General features: G+C 50.9%; 16 non-coding genes across 16 annotated transcripts; all 16 read right to left on the bottom strand.

Moving 5' to 3' along the window:
- Positions 1–1,460: 1,460 nt before the first annotated feature.
- Positions 1,461–1,533, bottom strand: trnal-cag (transfer RNA leucine (anticodon CAG)). Its single transcript has one exon. It is a non-coding gene; the product is annotated as a tRNA-Leu (tRNA).
- Positions 1,534–5,177: 3,644 nt separating this feature from the next.
- Positions 5,178–5,250, bottom strand: trnal-cag (transfer RNA leucine (anticodon CAG)). The gene has a single exon. It is a non-coding gene; the product is annotated as a tRNA-Leu (tRNA).
- A 1,166-nt stretch (positions 5,251–6,416) lies between these two features.
- On the bottom strand, positions 6,417–6,489 carry trnal-cag (transfer RNA leucine (anticodon CAG)). The gene has a single exon. It is a non-coding gene; the product is annotated as a tRNA-Leu (tRNA).
- Positions 6,490–7,655: 1,166 nt separating this feature from the next.
- On the bottom strand, positions 7,656–7,728 carry trnal-cag (transfer RNA leucine (anticodon CAG)). The gene has a single exon. It is a non-coding gene; the product is annotated as a tRNA-Leu (tRNA).
- Positions 7,729–10,133: 2,405 nt separating this feature from the next.
- trnal-cag (transfer RNA leucine (anticodon CAG)) lies at positions 10,134–10,206 on the bottom strand. Its single transcript has one exon. It is a non-coding gene; the product is annotated as a tRNA-Leu (tRNA).
- Positions 10,207–11,372: 1,166 nt separating this feature from the next.
- On the bottom strand, positions 11,373–11,445 carry trnal-cag (transfer RNA leucine (anticodon CAG)). Its single transcript has one exon. It is a non-coding gene; the product is annotated as a tRNA-Leu (tRNA).
- Positions 11,446–12,611: 1,166 nt separating this feature from the next.
- On the bottom strand, positions 12,612–12,684 carry trnal-cag (transfer RNA leucine (anticodon CAG)). The gene has a single exon. It is a non-coding gene; the product is annotated as a tRNA-Leu (tRNA).
- Positions 12,685–15,089: 2,405 nt separating this feature from the next.
- Positions 15,090–15,162, bottom strand: trnal-cag (transfer RNA leucine (anticodon CAG)). The gene has a single exon. It is a non-coding gene; the product is annotated as a tRNA-Leu (tRNA).
- A 1,166-nt stretch (positions 15,163–16,328) lies between these two features.
- Positions 16,329–16,401, bottom strand: trnal-cag (transfer RNA leucine (anticodon CAG)). Its single transcript has one exon. It is a non-coding gene; the product is annotated as a tRNA-Leu (tRNA).
- Positions 16,402–17,566: 1,165 nt separating this feature from the next.
- trnal-cag (transfer RNA leucine (anticodon CAG)) lies at positions 17,567–17,639 on the bottom strand. Its single transcript has one exon. It is a non-coding gene; the product is annotated as a tRNA-Leu (tRNA).
- A 2,405-nt stretch (positions 17,640–20,044) lies between these two features.
- On the bottom strand, positions 20,045–20,117 carry trnal-cag (transfer RNA leucine (anticodon CAG)). The gene has a single exon. It is a non-coding gene; the product is annotated as a tRNA-Leu (tRNA).
- A 1,166-nt stretch (positions 20,118–21,283) lies between these two features.
- On the bottom strand, positions 21,284–21,356 carry trnal-cag (transfer RNA leucine (anticodon CAG)). The gene has a single exon. It is a non-coding gene; the product is annotated as a tRNA-Leu (tRNA).
- Positions 21,357–22,522: 1,166 nt separating this feature from the next.
- On the bottom strand, positions 22,523–22,595 carry trnam-cau (transfer RNA methionine (anticodon CAU)). The gene has a single exon. It is a non-coding gene; the product is annotated as a tRNA-Met (tRNA).
- Positions 22,596–23,761: 1,166 nt separating this feature from the next.
- On the bottom strand, positions 23,762–23,834 carry trnal-cag (transfer RNA leucine (anticodon CAG)). The gene has a single exon. It is a non-coding gene; the product is annotated as a tRNA-Leu (tRNA).
- A 2,405-nt stretch (positions 23,835–26,239) lies between these two features.
- On the bottom strand, positions 26,240–26,312 carry trnal-cag (transfer RNA leucine (anticodon CAG)). The gene has a single exon. It is a non-coding gene; the product is annotated as a tRNA-Leu (tRNA).
- Positions 26,313–27,478: 1,166 nt separating this feature from the next.
- trnal-cag (transfer RNA leucine (anticodon CAG)) lies at positions 27,479–27,551 on the bottom strand. The gene has a single exon. It is a non-coding gene; the product is annotated as a tRNA-Leu (tRNA).

The following is a 27,551-nucleotide window of genomic DNA, read 5'->3' as shown; positions in this document are numbered from 1 at the left end:
GGTAGCGGGATCAATGCCCGCATTCTCCACTTTTCTTTTGGCTCGGGTAATTGTTCAGACGCAAGAGTTGTGTCAGGTGTGGTGTGAGCCCATCTGCTTCTGAAGGTCACCGCAGGCTGAGGGACATCAAATCCTTTGGTGTGCTGTCGCAGCAAAACTTTCCGATTTTTGCATGAATGCAGCTGAAATGAAAGAAGGAAAAACTTCTATGCAAGTATCAATGCCTTCTCTAAGGATTGAACTCAGGAACTTCAGATTATGAGACTGACACGCTGCCTACTGCGCTAAGAAGACACTTGCCAGCTTAGTAACTGGAGAATGTGACCAACTATGTTCGCTTCCGTGGCATCCAAAGCCAGAATGCAAAGATTGCAAAAATGCTCGAGCCAGGTAGGAGCCGAACCTGCAATCTTCTAATCCGTAGTCAGACGCGTTATCCATTGCGCCGCCGGCCCAGGCTGTGAAAAATAGCTGCGACATCAGGAAGTACACAAGACGGGCAGCATTGAAAGGCATGCGGCAGAGAATCACCAAAGATAGGCACCTCTGCCGCTTCCCTTCGATTGACAGGTGGGGAGCGGAGCAGTGCAGTCGAAAACAAAGCAAAGCAAAGTCGTCCTTAGGTGGTTGGTTGCACTCCGTCTTGAAGCAGTGCGCATTCTTTTGAAGTAAGTATGTGCGTGGTAAGTGGCAATTCGCTAAAGGCAGAGCTCATAATATGACGAGCAGTTTGCAGCTGAACATGTTGCAGCTGAGGCACAGGACAGTGCCTTCGCCGTTTTGCTTGAACACTTGCATGTGTGTGTCAGCAGGGAGTGCCTTTGAGCAGCAATGCATGTAAAGAGCCAGCACTTTCTTTCAGGCAAAGCCTCAGGCAATAGAAGTCATCTGTCCATCAGTCAGAAAGGGCTTTCGCCTGCTCCCTCTCGCTCGTGGCGGCTGCGACGTTGCGCTCAAGTCGCTTCCCTTGCGCAGGCTCGAGCTCTTCTCGGCGTCTTTCACCATATCCATGGCTTCCAGTCCTGCCCTTGCTCGCCTGCTATTGCTCAGTAACGTCGATTGGAGCAAAGCATTGAAAGTGTTCAGTGAGCAGGCCAACCTGAAGCAGGAGATTTCTGCTGGTCGTGGAATAGCGAGGAGGCAAGTGATAAGGGGCTAGTCAGATGCAAACTGGGAGCTAATGCCAGACGTGAATGGGGAATTAGCTCAAATGGTAGAGCGCTCGCTTTGCATGTGAGAGGTAGCGGGATCAATGCCCGCATTCTCCACTTTTCTTTTGGCTCGGGTAATTGTTCAGACGCAAGAGTTGTGTCAGGTGTGGTGTGAGCCCATCTGCTTCTGAAGGTCACCGCAGGCTGAGGGACATCAAATCCTTTGGTGTGCTGTCGCAGCAAAACTTTCCGATTTTTGCATGAATGCAGCTGAAATGAAAGAAGGAAAAACTTCTATGCAAGTATCAATGCCTTCTCTAAGGATCGAACTCAGGACCTTCAGATTCTGAGACTGACACGCTGCCTACTGCGCTAAGAAGACACTTGCCAGCTTAGTAACTGGAGAATGTGACCAACTATGTTCGCTTCCGTGGCATCCAAAGCCAGAATGCAAAGATTGCAAAAATGCTCGAGCCAGGTAGGAGCCGAACCTGCAATCTTCTAATCCGTAGTCAGACGCGTTATCCGTTGCGCCGCCGGCCCAGGCTGTGAAAAATAGCTGCGACATCAGGAAGTACACAAGACGGGCAGCATTGAAAGGCATGCGGCAGAGAATCACCAAAGATAGGCACCTCTGCCGCTTCCCTTCGATTGACAGGTGGGGAGCGGAGCAGTGCAGTCGAAAACAAAGCAAAGCAAAGTCGTCCTTAGGTGGTTGGTTGCACTCCGTCTTGAAGCAGTGCGCATTCTTTTGAAGTAAGTATGTGCGTGGTAAGTGGCAATTCGCTAAAGGCAGAGCTCATAATATGACGAGCAGTTTGCAGCTGAACATGTTGCAGCTGAGGCACAGGACAGTGCCTTCGCCGTTTTGCTTGAACACTTGCATGTGTGTGTCAGCAGGGAGTGCCTTTGAGCAGCAATGCATGTAAAGAGCCAGCACTTTCTTTCAGGCAAAGCCTCAGGCAATAGAAGTCATCTGTCCATCAGTCAGAAAGGGCTTTCGCCTGCTCCCTCTCGCTCGTGGCGGCTGCGACGTTGCGCTCAAGTCGCTTCCCTTGCGCAGGCTCGAGCTCTTCTCGGCGTCTTTCACCATATCCATGGCTTCCAGTCCTGCCCTTGCTCGCCTGCTATTGCTCAGTAACGTCGATTGGAGCAAAGCATTGAAAGTGTTCAGTGAGCAGGCCAACCTGAAGCAGGAGATTTCTGCTGGTCGTGGAATAGCGAGGAGGCAAGTGATAAGGGGCTAGTCAGATGCAAACTGGGAGCTAATGCCAGACGTGAATGGGGAATTAGCTCAAATGGTAGAGCGCTCGCTTTGCATGTGAGAGGTAGCGGGATCAATGCCCGCATTCTCCACTTTTCTTTTGGCTCGGGTAATTGTTCAGACGCAAGAGTTGTGTCAGGTGTGGTGTGAGCCCATCTGCTTCTGAAGGTCACCGCAGGCTGAGGGACATCAAATCCTTTGGTGTGCTGTCGCAGCAAAACTTTCCGATTTTTGCATGAATGCAGCTGAAATGAAAGAAGGAAAAACTTCTATGCAAGTATCAATGCCTTCTCTAAGGATCGAACTCAGGAACTTCAGATTATGAGACTGACACGCTGCCTACTGCGCTAAGAAGACACTTGCCAGCTTAGTAACTGGAAAATGTGACCAAATATGTTCGCTTCCGTGGCATCCAAAGCCAGAATGCAAAGATTGCAAAAATGCTCGAGCCAGGTAGGAGCCGAACCTGCAATCTTCTAATCCGTAGTCAGACGCGTTATCCATTGCGCCGCCGGCCCAGGCTGTGAAAAATAGCTGCGACATCAGGAAGTACACAAGACGGGCAGCATTGAAAGGCATGCGGCAGAGAATCACCAAAGATAGGCACCTCTGCCGCTTCCCTTCGATTGACAGGTGGGGAGCGGAGCAGTGCAGTCGAAAACAAAGCAAAGCAAAGTCGTCCTTAGGTGGTTGGTTGCACTCCGTCTTGAAGCAGTGCGCATTCTTTTGAAGTAAGTATGTGCGTGGTAAGTGGCAATTCGCTAAAGGCAGAGCTCATAATATGACGAGCAGTTTGCAGCTGAACATGTTGCAGCTGAGGCACAGGACAGTGCCTTCGCCGTTTTGCTTGAACACTTGCATGTGTGTGTCAGCAGGGAGTGCCTTTGAGCAGCAATGCATGTAAAGAGCCAGCACTTTCTTTCAGGCAAAGCCTCAGGCAATAGAAGTCATCTGTCCATCAGTCAGAAAGGGCTTTCGCCTGCTCCCTCTCGCTCGTGGCGGCTGCGACGTTGCGCTCAAGTCGCTTCCCTTGCGCAGGCTCGAGCTCTTCTCGGCGTCTTTCACCATATCCATGGCTTCCAGTCCTGCCCTTGCTCGCCTGCTATTGCTCAGTAACGTCGATTGGAGCAAAGCATTGAAAGTGTTCAGTGAGCAGGCCAACCTGAAGCAGGAGATTTCTGCTGGTCGTGGAATAGCGAGGAGGCAAGTGATAAGGGGCTAGTCAGATGCAAACTGGGAGCTAATGCCAGACGTGAATGGGGAATTAGCTCAAATGGTAGAGCGCTTGCTTTGCATGTGAGAGGTAGCGGGATCAATGCCCGCATTCTCCACTTTTCTTTTGGCTCGGGTAATTGTTCAGACGCAAGAGTTGTGTCAGGTGTGGTGTGAGCCCATCTGCTTCTGAAGGTCACCGCAGGCTGAGGGACATCAAATCCTTTGGTGTGCTGTCGCAGCAAAACTTTCCGATTTTTGCATGAATGCAGCTGAAATGAAAGAAGGAAAAACTTCTATGCAAGTATCAATGCCTTCTCTAAGGATTGAACTCAGGAACTTCAGATTATGAGACTGACACGCTGCCTACTGCGCTAAGAAGACACTTGCCAGCTTAGTAACTGGAGAATGTGACCAACTATGTTCGCTTCCGTGGCATCCAAAGCCAGAATGCAAAGATTGCAAAAATGCTCGAGCCAGGTAGGAGCCGAACCTGCAATCTTCTAATCCGTAGTCAGACGCGTTATCCATTGCGCCGCCGGCCCAGGCTGTGAAAAATAGCTGCGACATCAGGAAGTACACAAGACGGGCAGCATTGAAAGGCATGCGGCAGAGAATCACCAAAGATAGGCACCTCTGCCGCTTCCCTTCGATTGACAGGTGGGGAGCGGAGCAGTGCAGTCGAAAACAAAGCAAAGCAAAGTCGTCCTTAGGTGGTTGGTTGCACTCCGTCTTGAAGCAGTGCGCATTCTTTTGAAGTAAGTATGTGCGTGGTAAGTGGCAATTCGCTAAAGGCAGAGCTCATAATATGACGAGCAGTTTGCAGCTGAACATGTTGCAGCTGAGGCACAGGACAGTGCCTTCGCCGTTTTGCTTGAACACTTGCATGTGTGTGTCAGCAGGGAGTGCCTTTGAGCAGCAATGCATGTAAAGAGCCAGCACTTTCTTTCAGGCAAAGCCTCAGGCAATAGAAGTCATCTGTCCATCAGTCAGAAAGGGCTTTCGCCTGCTCCCTCTCGCTCGTGGCGGCTGCGACGTTGCGCTCAAGTCGCTTCCCTTGCGCAGGCTCGAGCTCTTCTCGGCGTCTTTCACCATATCCATGGCTTCCAGTCCTGCCCTTGCTCGCCTGCTATTGCTCAGTAACGTCGATTGGAGCAAAGCATTGAAAGTGTTCAGTGAGCAGGCCAACCTGAAGCAGGAGATTTCTGCTGGTCGTGGAATAGCGAGGAGGCAAGTGATAAGGGGCTAGTCAGATGCAAACTGGGAGCTAATGCCAGACGTGAATGGGGAATTAGCTCAAATGGTAGAGCGCTCGCTTTGCATGTGAGAGGTAGCGGGATCAATGCCCGCATTCTCCACTTTTCTTTTGGCTCGGGTAATTGTTCAGACGCAAGAGTTGTGTCAGGTGTGGTGTGAGCCCATCTGCTTCTGAAGGTCACCGCAGGCTGAGGGACATCAAATCCTTTGGTGTGCTGTCGCAGCAAAACTTTCCGATTTTTGCATGAATGCAGCTGAAATGAAAGAAGGAAAAACTTCTATGCAAGTATCAATGCCTTCTCTAAGGATCGAACTCAGGACCTTCAGATTCTGAGACTGACACGCTGCCTACTGCGCTAAGAAGACACTTGCCAGCTTAGTAACTGGAGAATGTGACCAACTATGTTCGCTTCCGTGGCATCCAAAGCCAGAATGCAAAGATTGCAAAAATGCTCGAGCCAGGTAGGAGCCGAACCTGCAATCTTCTAATCCGTAGTCAGACGCGTTATCCATTGCGCCGCCGGCCCAGGCTGTGAAAAATAGCTGCGACATCAGGAAGTACACAAGACGGGCAGCATTGAAAGGCATGCGGCAGAGAATCACCAAAGATAGGCACCTCTGCCGCTTCCCTTCGATTGACAGGTGGGGAGCGGAGCAGTGCAGTCGAAAACAAAGCAAAGCAAAGTCGTCCTTAGGTGGTTGGTTGCACTCCGTCTTGAAGCAGTGCGCATTCTTTTGAAGTAAGTATGTGCGTGGTAAGTGGCAATTCGCTAAAGGCAGAGCTCATAATATGACGAGCAGTTTGCAGCTGAACATGTTGCAGCTGAGGCACAGGACAGTGCCTTCGCCGTTTTGCTTGAACACTTGCATGTGTGTGTCAGCAGGGAGTGCCTTTGAGCAGCAATGCATGTAAAGAGCCAGCACTTTCTTTCAGGCAAAGCCTCAGGCAATAGAAGTCATCTGTCCATCAGTCAGAAAGGGCTTTCGCCTGCTCCCTCTCGCTCGTGGCGGCTGCGACGTTGCGCTCAAGTCGCTTCCCTTGCGCAGGCTCGAGCTCTTCTCGGCGTCTTTCACCATATCCATGGCTTCCAGTCCTGCCCTTGCTCGCCTGCTATTGCTCAGTAACGTCGATTGGAGCAAAGCATTGAAAGTGTTCAGTGAGCAGGCCAACCTGAAGCAGGAGATTTCTGCTGGTCGTGGAATAGCGAGGAGGCAAGTGATAAGGGGCTAGTCAGATGCAAACTGGGAGCTAATGCCAGACGTGAATGGGGAATTAGCTCAAATGGTAGAGCGCTCGCTTTGCATGTGAGAGGTAGCGGGATCAATGCCCGCATTCTCCACTTTTCTTTTGGCTCGGGTAATTGTTCAGACGCAAGAGTTGTGTCAGGTGTGGTGTGAGCCCATCTGCTTCTGAAGGTCACCGCAGGCTGAGGGACATCAAATCCTTTGGTGTGCTGTCGCAGCAAAACTTTCCGATTTTTGCATGAATGCAGCTGAAATGAAAGAAGGAAAAACTTCTATGCAAGTATCAATGCCTTCTCTAAGGATCGAACTCAGGACCTTCAGATTCTGAGACTGACACGCTGCCTACTGCGCTAAGAAGACACTTGCCAGCTTAGTAACTGGAGAATGTGACCAACTATGTTCGCTTCCGTGGCATCCAAAGCCAGAATGCAAAGATTGCAAAAATGCTCGAGCCAGGTAGGAGCCGAACCTGCAATCTTCTAATCCGTAGTCAGACGCGTTATCCATTGCGCCGCCGGCCCAGGCTGTGAAAAATAGCTGCGACATCAGGAAGTACACAAGACGGGCAGCATTGAAAGGCATGCGGCAGAGAATCACCAAAGATAGGCACCTCTGCCGCTTCCCTTCGATTGACAGGTGGGGAGCGGAGCAGTGCAGTCGAAAACAAAGCAAAGCAAAGTCGTCCTTAGGTGGTTGGTTGCACTCCGTCTTGAAGCAGTGCGCATTCTTTTGAAGTAAGTATGTGCGTGGTAAGTGGCAATTCGCTAAAGGCAGAGCTCATAATATGACGAGCAGTTTGCAGCTGAACATGTTGCAGCTGAGGCACAGGACAGTGCCTTCGCCGTTTTGCTTGAACACTTGCATGTGTGTGTCAGCAGGGAGTGCCTTTGAGCAGCAATGCATGTAAAGAGCCAGCACTTTCTTTCAGGCAAAGCCTCAGGCAATAGAAGTCATCTGTCCATCAGTCAGAAAGGGCTTTCGCCTGCTCCCTCTCGCTCGTGGCGGCTGCGACGTTGCGCTCAAGTCGCTTCCCTTGCGCAGGCTCGAGCTCTTCTCGGCGTCTTTCACCATATCCATGGCTTCCAGTCCTGCCCTTGCTCGCCTGCTATTGCTCAGTAACGTCGATTGGAGCAAAGCATTGAAAGTGTTCAGTGAGCAGGCCAACCTGAAGCAGGAGATTTCTGCTGGTCGTGGAATAGCGAGGAGGCAAGTGATAAGGGGCTAGTCAGATGCAAACTGGGAGCTAATGCCAGACGTGAATGGGGAATTAGCTCAAATGGTAGAGCGCTCGCTTTGCATGTGAGAGGTAGCGGGATCAATGCCCGCATTCTCCACTTTTCTTTTGGCTCGGGTAATTGTTCAGACGCAAGAGTTGTGTCAGGTGTGGTGTGAGCCCATCTGCTTCTGAAGGTCACCGCAGGCTGAGGGACATCAAATCCTTTGGTGTGCTGTCGCAGCAAAACTTTCCGATTTTTGCATGAATGCAGCTGAAATGAAAGAAGGAAAAACTTCTATGCAAGTATCAATGCCTTCTCTAAGGATCGAACTCAGGACCTTCAGATTCTGAGACTGACACGCTGCCTACTGCGCTAAGAAGACACTTGCCAGCTTAGTAACTGGAGAATGTGACCAACTATGTTCGCTTCCGTGGCATCCAAAGCCAGAATGCAAAGATTGCAAAAATGCTCGAGCCAGGTAGGAGCCGAACCTGCAATCTTCTAATCCGTAGTCAGACGCGTTATCCATTGCGCCGCCGGCCCAGGCTGTGAAAAATAGCTGCGACATCAGGAAGTACACAAGACGGGCAGCATTGAAAGGCATGCGGCAGAGAATCACCAAAGATAGGCACCTCTGCCGCTTCCCTTCGATTGACAGGTGGGGAGCGGAGCAGTGCAGTCGAAAACAAAGCAAAGCAAAGTCGTCCTTAGGTGGTTGGTTGCACTCCGTCTTGAAGCAGTGCGCATTCTTTTGAAGTAAGTATGTGCGTGGTAAGTGGCAATTCGCTAAAGGCAGAGCTCATAATATGACGAGCAGTTTGCAGCTGAACATGTTGCAGCTGAGGCACAGGACAGTGCCTTCGCCGTTTTGCTTGAACACTTGCATGTGTGTGTCAGCAGGGAGTGCCTTTGAGCAGCAATGCATGTAAAGAGCCAGCACTTTCTTTCAGGCAAAGCCTCAGGCAATAGAAGTCATCTGTCCATCAGTCAGAAAGGGCTCTCGCCTGCTCCCTCACGCTCGTGGCGGCTGCGACGTTGCGCTCAAGTCGCTTCCCTTGCGCAGGCTCGAGCTCTTCTCGGCATCTTTCACCATATCCATGGCTTCCAGTCCTGCCCTTGCTCGCCTGCTATTGCTCAGTAACGTCGATTGGAGCAAAGCATTGAAAGTGTTCAGTGAGCAGGCCAACCTGAAGCAGGAGATTTCTGCTGGTCGTGGAATAGCGAGGAGGCAAGTGATAAGGGGCTAGTCAGATGCAAACTGGGAGCTAATGCCAGACGTGAATGGGGAATTAGCTCAAATGGTAGAGCGCTCGCTTTGCATGTGAGAGGTAGCGGGATCAATGCCCGCATTCTCCACTTTTCTTTTGGCTCGGGTAATTGTTCAGACGCAAGAGTTGTGTCAGGTGTGGTGTGAGCCCATCTGCTTCTGAAGGTCACCGCAGGCTGAGGGACATCAAATCCTTTGGTGTGCTGTCGCAGCAAAACTTTCCGATTTTTGCATGAATGCAGCTGAAATGAAAGAAGGAAAAACTTCTACGCAAGTATCAATGCCTTCTCTAAGGATCGAACTCAGGAACTTCAGATTATGAGACTGACACGCTGCCTACTGCGCTAAGAAGACACTTGCCAGCTTAGTAACTGGAAAATGTGACCAAATATGTTCGCTTCCGTGGCATCCAAAGCCAGAATGCAAAGATTGCAAAAATGCTCGAGCCAGGTAGGAGCCGAACCTGCAATCTTCTAATCCGTAGTCAGACGCGTTATCCATTGCGCCGCCGGCCCAGGCTGTGAAAAATAGCTGCGACATCAGGAAGTACACAAGACGGGCAGCATTGAAAGGCATGCGGCAGAGAATCACCAAAGATAGGCACCTCTGCCGCTTCCCTTCGATTGACAGGTGGGGAGCGGAGCAGTGCAGTCGAAAACAAAGCAAAGCAAAGTCGTCCTTAGGTGGTTGGTTGCACTCCGTCTTGAAGCAGTGCGCATTCTTTTGAAGTAAGTATGTGCGTGGTAAGTGGCAATTCGCTAAAGGCAGAGCTCATAATATGACGAGCAGTTTGCAGCTGAACATGTTGCAGCTGAGGCACAGGACAGTGCCTTCGCCGTTTTGCTTGAACACTTGCATGTGTGTGTCAGCAGGGAGTGCCTTTGAGCAGCAATGCATGTAAAGAGCCAGCACTTTCTTTCAGGCAAAGCCTCAGGCAATAGAAGTCATCTGTCCATCAGTCAGAAAGGGCTTTCGCCTGCTCCCTCTCGCTCGTGGCGGCTGCGACGTTGCGCTCAAGTCGCTTCCCTTGCGCAGGCTCGAGCTCTTCTCGGCGTCTTTCACCATATCCATGGCTTCCAGTCCTGCCCTTGCTCGCCTGCTATTGCTCAGTAACGTCGATTGGAGCAAAGCATTGAAAGTGTTCAGTGAGCAGGCCAACCTGAAGCAGGAGATTTCTGCTGGTCGTGGAATAGCGAGGAGGCAAGTGATAAGGGGCTAGTCAGATGCAAACTGGGAGCTAATGCCAGACGTGAATGGGGAATTAGCTCAAATGGTAGAGCGCTCGCTTTGCATGTGAGAGGTAGCGGGATCAATGCCCGCATTCTCCACTTTTCTTTTGGCTCGGGTAATTGTTCAGACGCAAGAGTTGTGTCAGGTGTGGTGTGAGCCCATCTGCTTCTGAAGGTCACCGCAGGCTGAGGGACATCAAATCCTTTGGTGTGCTGTCGCAGCAAAACTTTCCGATTTTTGCATGAATGCAGCTGAAATGAAAGAAGGAAAAACTTCTATGCAAGTATCAATGCCTTCTCTAAGGATCGAACTCAGGACCTTCAGATTCTGAGACTGACACGCTGCCTACTGCGCTAAGAAGACACTTGCCAGCTTAGTAACTGGAGAATGTGACCAACTATGTTCGCTTCCGTGGCATCCAAAGCCAGAATGCAAAGATTGCAAAAATGCTCGAGCCAGGTAGGAGCCGAACCTGCAATCTTCTAATCCGTAGTCAGACGCGTTATCCATTGCGCCGCCGGCCCAGGCTGTGAAAAATAGCTGCGACATCAGGAAGTACACAAGACGGGCAGCATTGAAAGGCATGCGGCAGAGAATCACCAAAGATAGGCACCTCTGCCGCTTCCCTTCGATTGACAGGTGGGGAGCGGAGCAGTGCAGTCGAAAACAAAGCAAAGCAAAGTCGTCCTTAGGTGGTTGGTTGCACTCCGTCTTGAAGCAGTGCGCATTCTTTTGAAGTAAGTATGTGCGTGGTAAGTGGCAATTCGCTAAAGGCAGAGCTCATAATATGACGAGCAGTTTGCAGCTGAACATGTTGCAGCTGAGGCACAGGACAGTGCCTTCGCCGTTTTGCTTGAACACTTGCATGTGTGTGTCAGCAGGGAGTGCCTTTGAGCAGCAATGCATGTAAAGAGCCAGCACTTTCTTTCAGGCAAAGCCTCAGGCAATAGAAGTCATCTGTCCATCAGTCAGAAAGGGCTTTCGCCTGCTCCCTCTCGCTCGTGGCGGCTGCGACGTTGCGCTCAAGTCGCTTCCCTTGCGCAGGCTCGAGCTCTTCTCGGCGTCTTTCACCATATCCATGGCTTCCAGTCCTGCCCTTGCTCGCCTGCTATTGCTCAGTAACGTCGATTGGAGCAAAGCATTGAAAGTGTTCAGTGAGCAGGCCAACCTGAAGCAGGAGATTTCTGCTGGTCGTGGAATAGCGAGGAGGCAAGTGATAAGGGGCTAGTCAGATGCAAACTGGGAGCTAATGCCAGACGTGAATGGGGAATTAGCTCAAATGGTAGAGCGCTCGCTTTGCATGTGAGAGGTAGCGGGATCAATGCCCGCATTCTCCACTTTTCTTTTGGCTCGGGTAATTGTTCAGACGCAAGAGTTGTGTCAGGTGTGGTGTGAGCCCATCTGCTTCTGAAGGTCACCGCAGGCTGAGGGACATCAAATCCTTTGGTGTGCTGTCGCAGCAAAACTTTCCGATTTTTGCATGAATGCAGCTGAAATGAAAGAAGGAAAAACTTCTATGCAAGTATCAATGCCTTCTCTAAGGATCGAACTCAGGACCTTCAGATTCTGAGACTGACACGCTGCCTACTGCGCTAAGAAGACACTTGCCAGCTTAGTAACTGGAGAATGTGACCAACTATGTTCGCTTCCGTGGCATCCAAAGCCAGAATGCAAAGATTGCAAAAATGCTCGAGCCAGGTAGGAGCCGAACCTGCAATCTTCTAATCCGTAGTCAGACGCGTTATCCATTGCGCCGCCGGCCCAGGCTGTGAAAAATAGCTGCGACATCAGGAAGTACACAAGACGGGCAGCATTGAAAGGCATGCGGCAGAGAATCACCAAAGATAGGCACCTCTGCCGCTTCCCTTCGATTGACAGGTGGGGAGCGGAGCAGTGCAGTCGAAAACAAAGCAAAGCAAAGTCGTCCTTAGGTGGTTGGTTGCACTCCGTCTTGAAGCAGTGCGCATTCTTTTGAAGTAAGTATGTGCGTGGTAAGTGGCAATTCGCTAAAGGCAGAGCTCATAATATGACGAGCAGTTTGCAGCTGAACATGTTGCAGCTGAGGCACAGGACAGTGCCTTCGCCGTTTTGCTTGAACACTTGCATGTGTGTGTCAGCAGGGAGTGCCTTTGAGCAGCAATGCATGTAAAGAGCCAGCACTTTCTTTCAGGCAAAGCCTCAGGCAATAGAAGTCATCTGTCCATCAGTCAGAAAGGGCTTTCGCCTGCTCCCTCTCGCTCGTGGCGGCTGCGACGTTGCGCTCAAGTCGCTTCCCTTGCGCAGGCTCGAGCTCTTCTCGGCGTCTTTCACCATATCCATGGCTTCCAGTCCTGCCCTTGCTCGCCTGCTATTGCTCAGTAACGTCGATTGGAGCAAAGCATTGAAAGTGTTCAGTGAGCAGGCCAACCTGAAGCAGGAGATTTCTGCTGGTCGTGGAATAGCGAGGAGGCAAGTGATAAGGGGCTAGTCAGATGCAAACTGGGAGCTAATGCCAGACGTGAATGGGGAATTAGCTCAAATGGTAGAGCGCTCGCTTTGCATGTGAGAGGTAGCGGGATCAATGCCCGCATTCTCCACTTTTCTTTTGGCTCGGGTAATTGTTCAGACGCAAGAGTTGTGTCAGGTGTGGTGTGAGCCCATCTGCTTCTGAAGGTCACCGCAGGCTGAGGGACATCAAATCCTTTGGTGTGCTGTCGCAGCAAAACTTTCCGATTTTTGCATGAATGCAGCTGAAATGAAAGAAGGAAAAACTTCTATGCAAGTATCAATGCCTTCTCTAAGGATCGAACTCAGGACCTTCAGATTCTGAGACTGACACGCTGCCTACTGCGCTAAGAAGACACTTGCCAGCTTAGTAACTGGAGAATGTGACCAACTATGTTCGCTTCCGTGGCATCCAAAGCCAGAATGCAAAGATTGCAAAAATGCTCGAGCCAGGTAGGAGCCGAACCTGCAATCTTCTAATCCGTAGTCAGACGCGTTATCCATTGCGCCGCCGGCCCAGGCTGTGAAAAATAGCTGCGACATCAGGAAGTACACAAGACGGGCAGCATTGAAAGGCATGCGGCAGAGAATCACCAAAGATAGGCACCTCTGCCGCTTCCCTTCGATTGACAGGTGGGGAGCGGAGCAGTGCAGTCGAAAACAAAGCAAAGCAAAGTCGTCCTTAGGTGGTTGGTTGCACTCCGTCTTGAAGCAGTGCGCATTCTTTTGAAGTAAGTATGTGCGTGGTAAGTGGCAATTCGCTAAAGGCAGAGCTCATAATATGACGAGCAGTTTGCAGCTGAACATGTTGCAGCTGAGGCACAGGACAGTGCCTTCGCCGTTTTGCTTGAACACTTGCATGTGTGTGTCAGCAGGGAGTGCCTTTGAGCAGCAATGCATGTAAAGAGCCAGCACTTTCTTTCAGGCAAAGCCTCAGGCAATAGAAGTCATCTGTCCATCAGTCAGAAAGGGCTTTCGCCTGCTCCCTCTCGCTCGTGGCGGCTGCGACGTTGCGCTCAAGTCGCTTCCCTTGCGCAGGCTCGAGCTCTTCTCGGCGTCTTTCACCATATCCATGGCTTCCAGTCCTGCCCTTGCTCGCCTGCTATTGCTCAGTAACGTCGATTGGAGCAAAGCATTGAAAGTGTTCAGTGAGCAGGCCAACCTGAAGCAGGAGATTTCTGCTGGTCGTGGAATAGCGAGGAGGCAAGTGATAAGGGGCTAGTCAGATGCAAACTGGGAGCTAATGCCAGACGTGAATGGGGAATTAGCTCAAATGGTAGAGCGCTCGCTTTGCATGTGAGAGGTAGCGGGATCAATGCCCGCATTCTCCACTTTTCTTTTGGCTCGGGTAATTGTTCAGACGCAAGAGTTGTGTCAGGTGTGGTGTGAGCCCATCTGCTTCTGAAGGTCACCGCAGGCTGAGGGACATCAAATCCTTTGGTGTGCTGTCGCAGCAAAACTTTCCGATTTTTGCATGAATGCAGCTGAAATGAAAGAAGGAAAAACTTCTACGCAAGTATCAATGCCTTCTCTAAGGATCGAACTCAGGAACTTCAGATTATGAGACTGACACGCTGCCTACTGCGCTAAGAAGACACTTGCCAGCTTAGTAACTGGAAAATGTGACCAAATATGTTCGCTTCCGTGGCATCCAAAGCCAGAATGCAAAGATTGCAAAAATGCTCGAGCCAGGTAGGAGCCGAACCTGCAATCTTCTAATCCGTAGTCAGACGCGTTATCCATTGCGCCGCCGGCCCAGGCTGTGAAAAATAGCTGCGACATCAGGAAGTACACAAGACGGGCAGCATTGAAAGGCATGCGGCAGAGAATCACCAAAGATAGGCACCTCTGCCGCTTCCCTTCGATTGACAGGTGGGGAGCGGAGCAGTGCAGTCGAAAACAAAGCAAAGCAAAGTCGTCCTTAGGTGGTTGGTTGCACTCCGTCTTGAAGCAGTGCGCATTCTTTTGAAGTAAGTATGTGCGTGGTAAGTGGCAATTCGCTAAAGGCAGAGCTCATAATATGACGAGCAGTTTGCAGCTGAACATGTTGCAGCTGAGGCACAGGACAGTGCCTTCGCCGTTTTGCTTGAACACTTGCATGTGTGTGTCAGCAGGGAGTGCCTTTGAGCAGCAATGCATGTAAAGAGCCAGCACTTTCTTTCAGGCAAAGCCTCAGGCAATAGAAGTCATCTGTCCATCAGTCAGAAAGGGCTTTCGCCTGCTCCCTCTCGCTCGTGGCGGCTGCGACGTTGCGCTCAAGTCGCTTCCCTTGCGCAGGCTCGAGCTCTTCTCGGCGTCTTTCACCATATCCATGGCTTCCAGTCCTGCCCTTGCTCGCCTGCTATTGCTCAGTAACGTCGATTGGAGCAAAGCATTGAAAGTGTTCAGTGAGCAGGCCAACCTGAAGCAGGAGATTTCTGCTGGTCGTGGAATAGCGAGGAGGCAAGTGATAAGGGGCTAGTCAGATGCAAACTGGGAGCTAATGCCAGACGTGAATGGGGAATTAGCTCAAATGGTAGAGCGCTCGCTTTGCATGTGAGAGGTAGCGGGATCAATGCCCGCATTCTCCACTTTTCTTTTGGCTCGGGTAATTGTTCAGACGCAAGAGTTGTGTCAGGTGTGGTGTGAGCCCATCTGCTTCTGAAGGTCACCGCAGGCTGAGGGACATCAAATCCTTTGGTGTGCTGTCGCAGCAAAACTTTCCGATTTTTGCATGAATGCAGCTGAAATGAAAGAAGGAAAAACTTCTATGCAAGTATCAATGCCTTCTCTAAGGATCGAACTCAGGACCTTCAGATTCTGAGACTGACACGCTGCCTACTGCGCTAAGAAGACACTTGCCAGCTTAGTAACTGGAGAATGTGACCAACTATGTTCGCTTCCGTGGCATCCAAAGCCAGAATGCAAAGATTGCAAAAATGCTCGAGCCAGGTAGGAGCCGAACCTGCAATCTTCTAATCCGTAGTCAGACGCGTTATCCATTGCGCCGCCGGCCCAGGCTGTGAAAAATAGCTGCGACATCAGGAAGTACACAAGACGGGCAGCATTGAAAGGCATGCGGCAGAGAATCACCAAAGATAGGCACCTCTGCCGCTTCCCTTCGATTGACAGGTGGGGAGCGGAGCAGTGCAGTCGAAAACAAAGCAAAGCAAAGTCGTCCTTAGGTGGTTGGTTGCACTCCGTCTTGAAGCAGTGCGCATTCTTTTGAAGTAAGTATGTGCGTGGTAAGTGGCAATTCGCTAAAGGCAGAGCTCATAATATGACGAGCAGTTTGCAGCTGAACATGTTGCAGCTGAGGCACAGGACAGTGCCTTCGCCGTTTTGCTTGAACACTTGCATGTGTGTGTCAGCAGGGAGTGCCTTTGAGCAGCAATGCATGTAAAGAGCCAGCACTTTCTTTCAGGCAAAGCCTCAGGCAATAGAAGTCATCTGTCCATCAGTCAGAAAGGGCTTTCGCCTGCTCCCTCTCGCTCGTGGCGGCTGCGACGTTGCGCTCAAGTCGCTTCCCTTGCGCAGGCTCGAGCTCTTCTCGGCGTCTTTCACCATATCCATGGCTTCCAGTCCTGCCCTTGCTCGCCTGCTATTGCTCAGTAACGTCGATTGGAGCAAAGCATTGAAAGTGTTCAGTGAGCAGGCCAACCTGAAGCAGGAGATTTCTGCTGGTCGTGGAATAGCGAGGAGGCAAGTGATAAGGGGCTAGTCAGATGCAAACTGGGAGCTAATGCCAGACGTGAATGGGGAATTAGCTCAAATGGTAGAGCGCTCGCTTTGCATGTGAGAGGTAGCGGGATCAATGCCCGCATTCTCCACTTTTCTTTTGGCTCGGGTAATTGTTCAGACGCAAGAGTTGTGTCAGGTGTGGTGTGAGCCCATCTGCTTCTGAAGGTCACCGCAGGCTGAGGGACATCAAATCCTTTGGTGTGCTGTCGCAGCAAAACTTTCCGATTTTTGCATGAATGCAGCTGAAATGAAAGAAGGAAAAACTTCTATGCAAGTATCAATGCCTTCTCTAAGGATCGAACTCAGGACCTTCAGATTCTGAGACTGACACGCTGCCTACTGCGCTAAGAAGACACTTGCCAGCTTAGTAACTGGAGAATGTGACCAACTATGTTCGCTTCCGTGGCATCCAAAGCCAGAATGCAAAGATTGCAAAAATGCTCGAGCCAGGTAGGAGCCGAACCTGCAATCTTCTAATCCGTAGTCAGACGCGTTATCCATTGCGCCGCCGGCCCAGGCTGTGAAAAATAGCTGCGACATCAGGAAGTACACAAGACGGGCAGCATTGAAAGGCATGCGGCAGAGAATCACCAAAGATAGGCACCTCTGCCGCTTCCCTTCGATTGACAGGTGGGGAGCGGAGCAGTGCAGTCGAAAACAAAGCAAAGCAAAGTCGTCCTTAGGTGGTTGGTTGCACTCCGTCTTGAAGCAGTGCGCATTCTTTTGAAGTAAGTATGTGCGTGGTAAGTGGCAATTCGCTAAAGGCAGAGCTCATAATATGACGAGCAGTTTGCAGCTGAACATGTTGCAGCTGAGGCACAGGACAGTGCCTTCGCCGTTTTGCTTGAACACTTGCATGTGTGTGTCAGCAGGGAGTGCCTTTGAGCAGCAATGCATGTAAAGAGCCAGCACTTTCTTTCAGGCAAAGCCTCAGGCAATAGAAGTCATCTGTCCATCAGTCAGAAAGGGCTCTCGCCTGCTCCCTCACGCTCGTGGCGGCTGCGACGTTGCGCTCAAGTCGCTTCCCTTGCGCAGGCTCGAGCTCTTCTCGGCGTCTTTCACCATATCCATGGCTTCCAGTCCTGCCCTTGCTCGCCTGCTATTGCTCAGTAACGTCGATTTAGCAAAGCATTGAAAGTGTTCAGTGAGCAGGCCAACCTGAAGCAGGAGATTTCTGCTGGTCGTGGAATAGCGAGGAGGCAAGTGATAAGGGGCTAGTCAGATGCAAACTGGGAGCTAATGCCAGACGTGAATGGGGAATTAGCTCAAATGGTAGAGCGCTCGCTTTGCATGTGAGAGGTAGCGGGATCAATGCCCGCATTCTCCACTTTTCTTTTGGCTCGGGTAATTGTTCAGACGCAAGAGTTGTGTCAGGTGTGGTGTGAGCCCATCTGCTTCTGAAGGTCACCGCAGGCTGAGGGACATCAAATCCTTTGGTGTGCTGTCGCAGCAAAACTTTCCGATTTTTGCATGAATGCAGCTGAAATGAAAGAAGGAAAAACTTCTATGCAAGTATCAATGCCTTCTCTAAGGATCGAACTCAGGACCTTCAGATTCTGAGACTGACACGCTGCCTACTGCGCTAAGAAGACACTTGCCAGCTTAGTAACTGGAGAATGTGACCAACTATGTTCGCTTCCGTGGCATCCAAAGCCAGAATGCAAAGATTGCAAAAATGCTCGAGCCAGGTAGGAGCCGAACCTGCAATCTTCTAATCCGTAGTCAGACGCGTTATCCATTGCGCCGCCGGCCCAGGCTGTGAAAAATAGCTGCGACATCAGGAAGTACACAAGACGGGCAGCATTGAAAGGCATGCGGCAGAGAATCACCAAAGATAGGCACCTCTGCCGCTTCCCTTCGATTGACAGGTGGGGAGCGGAGCAGTGCAGTCGAAAACAAAGCAAAGCAAAGTCGTCCTTAGGTGGTTGGTTGCACTCCGTCTTGAAGCAGTGCGCATTCTTTTGAAGTAAGTATGTGCGTGGTAAGTGGCAATTCGCTAAAGGCAGAGCTCATAATATGACGAGCAGTTTGCAGCTGAACATGTTGCAGCTGAGGCACAGGACAGTGCCTTCGCCGTTTTGCTTGAACACTTGCATGTGTGTGTCAGCAGGGAGTGCCTTTGAGCAGCAATGCATGTAAAGAGCCAGCACTTTCTTTCAGGCAAAGCCTCAGGCAATAGAAGTCATCTGTCCATCAGTCAGAAAGGGCTTTCGCCTGCTCCCTCTCGCTCGTGGCGGCTGCGACGTTGCGCTCAAGTCGCTTCCCTTGCGCAGGCTCGAGCTCTTCTCGGCGTCTTTCACCATATCCATGGCTTCCAGTCCTGCCCTTGCTCGCCTGCTATTGCTCAGTAACGTCGATTGGAGCAAAGCATTGAAAGTGTTCAGTGAGCAGGCCAACCTGAAGCAGGAGATTTCTGCTGGTCGTGGAATAGCGAGGAGGCAAGTGATAAGGGGCTAGTCAGATGCAAACTGGGAGCTAATGCCAGACGTGAATGGGGAATTAGCTCAAATGGTAGAGCGCTTGCTTTGCATGTGAGAGGTAGCGGGATCAATGCCCGCATTCTCCACTTTTCTTTTGGCTCGGGTAATTGTTCAGACGCAAGAGTTGTGTCAGGTGTGGTGTGAGCCCATCTGCTTCTGAAGGTCACCGCAGGCTGAGGGACATCAAATCCGTTGGTGTGCTGTCGCAGCAAAACTTTCCGATTTTTGCATGAATGCAGCTGAAATGAAAGAAGGAAAAACTTCTATGCAAGTATCAATGCCTTCTCTAAGGATCGAACTCAGGACTTTCAGATTCTGAGACTGACACGCTGCCTACTGCGCTAAGAAGACACTTGCCAGCTTAGTAACTGGAGAATGTGACCAACTATGTTCGCTTCCGTGGCATCCAAAGCCAGAATGCAAAGATTGCAAAAATGCTCGAGCCAGGTAGGAGCCGAACCTGCAATCTTCTAATCCGTAGTCAGACGCGTTATCCATTGCGCCGCCGGCCCAGGCTGTGAAAAATAGCTGCGACATCAGGAAGTACACAAGACGGGCAGCATTGAAAGGCATGCGGCAGAGAATCACCAAAGATAGGCACCTCTGCCGCTTCCCTTCGATTGACAGGTGGGGAGCGGAGCAGTGCAGTCGAAAACAAAGCAAAGCAAAGTCGTCCTTAGGTGGTTGGTTGCACTCCGTCTTGAAGCAGTGCGCATTCTTTTGAAGTAAGTATGTGCGTGGTAAGTGGCAATTCGCTAAAGGCAGAGCTCATAATATGACGAGCAGTTTGCAGCTGAACATGTTGCAGCTGAGGCACAGGACAGTGCCTTCGCCGTTTTGCTTGAACACTTGCATGTGTGTGTCAGCAGGGAGTGCCTTTGAGCAGCAATGCATGTAAAGAGCCAGCACTTTCTTTCAGGCAAAGCCTCAGGCAATAGAAGTCATCTGTCCATCAGTCAGAAAGGGCTCTCGCCTGCTCCCTCACGCTCGTGGCGGCTGCGACGTTGCGCTCAAGTCGCTTCCCTTGCGCAGGCTCGAGCTCTTCTCGGCGTCTTTCACCATATCCATGGCTTCCAGTCCTGCCCTTGCTCGCCTGCTATTGCTCAGTAACGTCGATTGGAGCAAAGCATTGAAAGTGTTCAGTGAGCAGGCCAACCTGAAGCAGGAGATTTCTGCTGGTCGTGGAATAGCGAGGAGGCAAGTGATAAGGGGCTAGTCAGATGCAAACTGGGAGCTAATGCCAGACGTGAATGGGGAATTAGCTCAAATGGTAGAGCGCTCGCTTTGCATGTGAGAGGTAGCGGGATCAATGCCCGCATTCTCCACTTTTCTTTTGGCTCGGGTAATTGTTCAGACGCAAGAGTTGTGTCAGGTGTGGTGTGAGCCCATCTGCTTCTGAAGGTCACCGCAGGCTGAGGGACATCAAATCCTTTGGTGTGCTGTCGCAGCAAAACTTTCCGATTTTTGCATGAATGCAGCTGAAATGAAAGAAGGAAAAACTTCTATGCAAGTATCAATGCCTTCTCTAAGGATCGAACTCAGGACCTTCAGATTCTGAGACTGACACGCTGCCTACTGCGCTAAGAAGACACTTGCCAGCTTAGTAACTGGAGAATGTGACCAACTATGTTCGCTTCCGTGGCATCCAAAGCCAGAATGCAAAGATTGCAAAAATGCTCGAGCCAGGTAGGAGCCGAACCTGCAATCTTCTAATCCGTAGTCAGACGCGTTATCCATTGCGCCGCCGGCCCAGGCTGTGAAAAATAGCTGCGACATCAGGAAGTACACAAGACGGGCAGCATTGAAAGGCATGCGGCAGAGAATCACCAAAGATAGGCACCTCTGCCGCTTCCCTTCGATTGACAGGTGGGGAGCGGAGCAGTGCAGTCGAAAACAAAGCAAAGCAAAGTCGTCCTTAGGTGGTTGGTTGCACTCCGTCTTGAAGCAGTGCGCATTCTTTTGAAGTAAGTATGTGCGTGGTAAGTGGCAATTCGCTAAAGGCAGAGCTCATAATATGACGAGCAGTTTGCAGCTGAACATGTTGCAGCTGAGGCACAGGACAGTGCCTTCGCCGTTTTGCTTGAACACTTGCATGTGTGTGTCAGCAGGGAGTGCCTTTGAGCAGCAATGCATGTAAAGAGCCAGCACTTTCTTTCAGGCAAAGCCTCAGGCAATAGAAGTCATCTGTCCATCAGTCAGAAAGGGCTTTCGCCTGCTCCCTCTCGCTCGTGGCGGCTGCGACGTTGCGCTCAAGTCGCTTCCCTTGCGCAGGCTCGAGCTCTTCTCGGCGTCTTTCACCATATCCATGGCTTCCAGTCCTGCCCTTGCTCGCCTGCTATTGCTCAGTAACGTCGATTGGAGCAAAGCATTGAAAGTGTTCAGTGAGCAGGCCAACCTGAAGCAGGAGATTTCTGCTGGTCGTGGAATAGCGAGGAGGCAAGTGATAAGGGGCTAGTCAGATGCAAACTGGGAGCTAATGCCAGACGTGAATGGGGAATTAGCTCAAATGGTAGAGCGCTTGCTTTGCATGTGAGAGGTAGCGGGATCAATGCCCGCATTCTCCACTTTTCTTTTGGCTCGGGTAATTGTTCAGACGCAAGAGTTGTGTCAGGTGTGGTGTGAGCCCATCTGCTTCTGAAGGTCACCGCAGGCTGAGGGACATCAAATCCGTTGGTGTGCTGTCGCAGCAAAACTTTCCGATTTTTGCATGAATGCAGCTGAAATGAAAGAAGGAAAAACTTCTATGCAAGTATCAATGCCTTCTCTAAGGATCGAACTCAGGACCTTCAGATTCTGAGACTGACACGCTGCCTACTGCGCTAAGAAGACACTTGCCAGCTTAGTAACTGGAGAATGTGACCAACTATGTTCGCTTCCGTGGCATCCAAAGCCAGAATGCAAAGATTGCAAAAATGCTCGAGCCAGGTAGGAGCCGAACCTGCAATCTTCTAATCCGTAGTCAGACGCGTTATCCATTGCGCCGCCGGCCCAGGCTGTGAAAAATAGCTGCGACATCAGGAAGTACACAAGACGGGCAGCATTGAAAGGCATGCGGCAGAGAATCACCAAAGATAGGCACCTCTGCCGCTTCCCTTCGATTGACAGGTGGGGAGCGGAGCAGTGCAGTCGAAAACAAAGCAAAGCAAAGTCGTCCTTAGGTGGTTGGTTGCACTCCGTCTTGAAGCAGTGCGCATTCTTTTGAAGTAAGTATGTGCGTGGTAAGTGGCAATTCGCTAAAGGCAGAGCTCATAATATGACGAGCAGTTTGCAGCTGAACATGTTGCAGCTGAGGCACAGGACAGTGCCTTCGCCGTTTTGCTTGAACACTTGCATGTGTGTGTCAGCAGGGAGTGCCTTTGAGCAGCAATGCATGTAAAGAGCCAGCACTTTCTTTCAGGCAAAGCCTCAGGCAATAGAAGTCATCTGTCCATCAGTCAGAAAGGGCTCTCGCCTGCTCCCTCACGCTCGTGGCGGCTGCGACGTTGCGCTCAAGTCGCTTCCCTTGCGCAGGCTCGAGCTCTTCTCGGCATCTTTCACCATATCCATGGCTTCCAGTCCTGCCCTTGCTCGCCTGCTATTGCTCAGTAACGTCGATTGGAGCAAAGCATTGAAAGTGTTCAGTGAGCAGGCCAACCTGAAGCAGGAGATTTCTGCTGGTCGTGGAATAGCGAGGAGGCAAGTGATAAGGGGCTAGTCAGATGCAAACTGGGAGGTAATGCCAGACGTGAATGGGGAATTAGCTCAAATGGTAGAGCGCTCGCTTTGCATGTGAGAGGTAGCGGGATCAATGCCCGCATTCTCCACTTTTCTTTTGGCTCGGGTAATTGTTCAGACGCAAGAGTTGTGTCAGGTGTGGTGTGAGCCCATCTGCTTCTGAAGGTCACCGCAGGCTGAGGGACATCAAATCCTTTGGTGTGCTGTCGCAGCAAAACTTTCCGATTTTTGCATGAATGCAGCTGAAATGAAAGAAGGAAAAACTTCTATGCAAGTATCAATGCCTTCTCTAAGGATCGAACTCAGGACCTTCAGATTATGAGACTGACACGCTGCCTACTGCGCTAAGAAGACACTTGCCAGCTTAGTAACTGGAAAATGTGACCAACTATGTTCGCTTCCGTGGCATCCAAAGCCAGAATGCAAAGATTGCAAAAATGCTCGAGCCAGGTAGGAGCCGAACCTGCAATCTTCTAATCCGCAGTCAGACGCGTTATCCATTGCGCCGCCGGCCCAGGCTGTGAAAAATAGCTGCGACATCAGGAAGTACACAGGACGGGCAGCATTGAAAGGCACGCGGCAGAGAATCACCAAAGATAGGCACCTCTGCCGCTTCCCTTCGATTGACAGGTGGGGAGCGGAGCAGTGCAGTCGAAAACAAAGCAAAGCAAAGTCGTCCTTAGGTGGTTGGTTGCACTCCGTCTTGAAGCAGTGCGCATTCTTTTGAAGTAAGTATGTGCGTGGTAAGTGGCAATTCGCTAAAGGCAGAGCTCATAATATGACGAGCAGTTTGCAGCTGAACATGTTGCAGCTGAGGCACAGGACAGTGCCTTCGCCGTTTTGCTTGAACACTTGCATGTGTGTGTCAGCAGGGAGTGCCTTTGAGCAGCAATGCATGTAAAGAGCCAGCACTTTCTTTCAGGCAAAGCCTCAGGCAATAGAAGTCATCTGTCCATCAGTCAGAAAGGGCTCTCGCCTGCTCCCTCACGCTCGTGGCGGCTGCGACGTTGCGCTCAAGTCGCTTCCCTTGCGCAGGCTCGAGCTCTTCTCGGCGTCTTTCACCATATCCATGGCTTCCAGTCCTGCCCTTGCTCGCCTGCTATTGCTCAGTAACGTCGATTGGAGCAAAGCATTGAAAGTGTTCAGTGAGCAGGCCAACCTGAAGCAGGAGATTTCTGCTGGTCGTGGAATAGCGAGGAGGCAAGTGATAAGGGGCTAGTCAGATGCAAACTGGGAGCTAATGCCAGACGTGAATGGGGAATTAGCTCAAATGGTAGAGCGCTCGCTTTGCATGTGAGAGGTAGCGGGATCAATGCCCGCATTCTCCACTTTTCTTTTGGCTCGGGTAATTGTTCAGACGCAAGAGTTGTGTCAGGTGTGGTGTGAGCCCATCTGCTTCTGAAGGTCACCGCAGGCTGAGGGACATCAAATCCTTTGGTGTGCTGTCGCAGCAAAACTTTCCGATTTTTGCATGAATGCAGCTGAAATGAAAGAAGGAAAAACTTCTATGCAAGTATCAATGCCTTCTCTAAGGATCGAACTCAGGACCTTCAGATTCTGAGACTGACACGCTGCCTACTGCGCTAAGAAGACACTTGCCAGCTTAGTAACTGGAGAATGTGACCAACTATGTTCGCTTCCGTGGCATCCAAAGCCAGAATGCAAAGATTGCAAAAATGCTCGAGCCAGGTAGGAGCCGAACCTGCAATCTTCTAATCCGTAGTCAGACGCGTTATCCATTGCGCCGCCGGCCCAGGCTGTGAAAAATAGCTGCGACATCAGGAAGTACACAAGACGGGCAGCATTGAAAGGCATGCGGCAGAGAATCACCAAAGATAGGCACCTCTGCCGCTTCCCTTCGATTGACAGGTGGGGAGCGGAGCAGTGCAGTCGAAAACAAAGCAAAGCAAAGTCGTCCTTAGGTGGTTGGTTGCACTCCGTCTTGAAGCAGTGCGCATTCTTTTGAAGTAAGTATGTGCGTGGTAAGTGGCAATTCGCTAAAGGCAGAGCTCATAATATGACGAGCAGTTTGCAGCTGAACATGTTGCAGCTGAGGCACAGGACAGTGCCTTCGCCGTTTTGCTTGAACACTTGCATGTGTGTGTCAGCAGGGAGTGCCTTTGAGCAGCAATGCATGTAAAGAGCCAGCACTTTCTTTCAGGCAAAGCCTCAGGCAATAGAAGTCATCTGTCCATCAGTCAGAAAGGGCTCTCGCCTGCTCCCTCACGCTCGTGGCGGCTGCGACGTTGCGCTCAAGTCGCTTCCCTTGCGCAGGCTCGAGCTCTTCTCGGCATCTTTCACCATATCCATGGCTTCCAGTCCTGCCCTTGCTCGCCTGCTATTGCTCAGTAACGTCGATTGGAGCAAAGCATTGAAAGTGTTCAGTGAGCAGGCCAACCTGAAGCAGGAGATTTCTGCTGGTCGTGGAATAGCGAGGAGGCAAGTGATAAGGGGCTAGTCAGATGCAAACTGGGAGCTAATGCCAGACGTGAATGGGGAATTAGCTCAAATGGTAGAGCGCTCGCTTTGCATGTGAGAGGTAGCGGGATCAATGCCCGCATTCTCCACTTTTCTTTTGGCTCGGGTAATTGTTCAGACGCAAGAGTTGTGTCAGGTGTGGTGTGAGCCCATCTGCTTCTGAAGGTCACCGCAGGCTGAGGGACATCAAATCCTTTGGTGTGCTGTCGCAGCAAAACTTTCCGATTTTTGCATGAATGCAGCTGAAATGAAAGAAGGAAAAACTTCTATGCAAGTATCAATGCCTTCTCTAAGGATCGAACTCAGGAACTTCAGATTATGAGACTGACACGCTGCCTACTGCGCTAAGAAGACACTTGCCAGCTTAGTAACTGGAAAATGTGACCAACTATGTTCGCTTCCGTGGCATCCAAAGCCAGAATGCAAAGATTGCAAAAATGCTCGAGCCAGGTAGGAGCCGAACCTGCAATCTTCTAATCCGTAGTCAGACGCGTTATCCATTGCGCCGCCGGCCCAGGCTGTGAAAAATAGCTGCGACATCAGGAAGTACACAAGACGGGCAGCATTGAAAGGCATGCGGCAGAGAATCACCAAAGATAGGCACCTCTGCCGCTTCCCTTCGATTGACAGGTGGGGAGCGGAGCAGTGCAGTCGAAAACAAAGCAAAGCAAAGTCGTCCTTAGGTGGTTGGTTGCACTCCGTCTTGAAGCAGTGCGCATTCTTTTGAAGTAAGTATGTGCGTGGTAAGTGGCAATTCGCTAAAGGCAGAGCTCATAATATGACGAGCAGTTTGCAGCTGAACATGTTGCAGCTGAGGCACAGGACAGTGCCTTCGCCGTTTTGCTTGAACACTTGCATGTGTGTGTCAGCAGGGAGTGCCTTTGAGCAGCAATGCATGTAAAGAGCCAGCACTTTCTTTCAGGCAAAGCCTCAGGCAATAGAAGTCATCTGTCCATCAGTCAGAAAGGGCTTTCGCCTGCTCCCTCTCGCTCGTGGCGGCTGCGACGTTGCGCTCAAGTCGCTTCCCTTGCGCAGGCTCGAGCTCTTCTCGGCGTCTTTCACCATATCCATGGCTTCCAGTCCTGCCCTTGCTCGCCTGCTATTGCTCAGTAACGTCGATTGGAGCAAAGCATTGAAAGTGTTCAGTGAGCAGGCCAACCTGAAGCAGGAGATTTCTGCTGGTCGTGGAATAGCGAGGAGGCAAGTGATAAGGGGCTAGTCAGATGCAAACTGGGAGCTAATGCCAGACGTGAATGGGGAATTAGCTCAAATGGTAGAGCGCTCGCTTTGCATGTGAGAGGTAGCGGGATCAATGCCCGCATTCTCCACTTTTCTTTTGGCTCGGGTAATTGTTCAGACGCAAGAGTTGTGTCAGGTGTGGTGTGAGCCCATCTGCTTCTGAAGGTCACCGCAGGCTGAGGGACATCAAATCCTTTGGTGTGCTGTCGCAGCAAAACTTTCCGATTTTTGCATGAATGCAGCTGAAATGAAAGAAGGAAAAACTTCTATGCAAGTATCAATGCCTTCTCTAAGGATCGAACTCAGGACCTTCAGATTCTGAGACTGACACGCTGCCTACTGCGCTAAGAAGACACTTGCCAGCTTAGTAACTGGAGAATGTGACCAACTATGTTCGCTTCCGTGGCATCCAAAGCCAGAATGCAAAGATTGCAAAAATGCTCGAGCCAGGTAGGAGCCGAACCTGCAATCTTCTAATCCGTAGTCAGACGCGTTATCCATTGCGCCGCCGGCCCAGGCTGTGAAAAATAGCTGCGACATCAGGAAGTACACAAGACGGGCAGCATTGAAAGGCATGCGGCAGAGAATCACCAAAGATAGGCACCTCTGCCGCTTCCCTTCGATTGACAGGTGGGGAGCGGAGCAGTGCAGTCGAAAACAAAGCAAAGCAAAGTCGTCCTTAGGTGGTTGGTTGCACTCCGTCTTGAAGCAGTGCGCATTCTTTTGAAGTAAGTATGTGCGTGGTAAGTGGCAATTCGCTAAAGGCAGAGCTCATAATATGACGAGCAGTTTGCAGCTGAACATGTTGCAGCTGAGGCACAGGACAGTGCCTTCGCCGTTTTGCTTGAACACTTGCATGTGTGTGTCAGCAGGGAGTGCCTTTGAGCAGCAATGCATGTAAAGAGCCAGCACTTTCTTTCAGGCAAAGCCTCAGGCAATAGAAGTCATCTGTCCATCAGTCAGAAAGGGCTCTCGCCTGCTCCCTCACGCTCGTGGCGGCTGCGACGTTGCGCTCAAGTCGCTTCCCTTGCGTAGGCTCGAGCTCTTCTCGGCGTCTTTCACCATATCCATGGCTTCCAGTCCTGCCCTTGCTCGCCTGCTATTGCTCAGTAACGTCGATTGGAGCAAAGCATTGAAAGTGTTCAGTGAGCAGGCCAACCTGAAGCAGGAGATTTCTGCTGGTCGTGGAATAGCGAGGAGGCAAGTGATAAGGGGCTAGTCAGATGCAAACTGGGAGCTAATGCCAGACGTGAATGGGGAATTAGCTCAAATGGTAGAGCGCTCGCTTTGCATGTGAGAGGTAGCGGGATCAATGCCCGCATTCTCCACTTTTCTTTTGGCTCGGGTAATTGTTCAGACGCAAGAGTTGTGTCAGGTGTGGTGTGAGCCCATCTGCTTCTGAAGGTCACCGCAGGCTGAGGGACATCAAATCCTTTGGTGTGCTGTCGCAGCAAAACTTTCCGATTTTTGCATGAATGCAGCTGAAATGAAAGAAGGAAAAACTTCTATGCAAGTATCAATGCCTTCTCTAAGGATCGAACTCAGGACCTTCAGATTCTGAGACTGACACGCTGCCTACTGCGCTAAGAAGAC

The sequence above is a fragment of the Pristiophorus japonicus genome, chromosome 1 (assembly GCF_044704955.1).
Source record: "Pristiophorus japonicus isolate sPriJap1 chromosome 1, sPriJap1.hap1, whole genome shotgun sequence".
NCBI lineage: Eukaryota > Metazoa > Chordata > Chondrichthyes > Pristiophoridae > Pristiophorus > Pristiophorus japonicus.
This window is presented reverse-complemented; position numbering and strand designations above follow the sequence as displayed.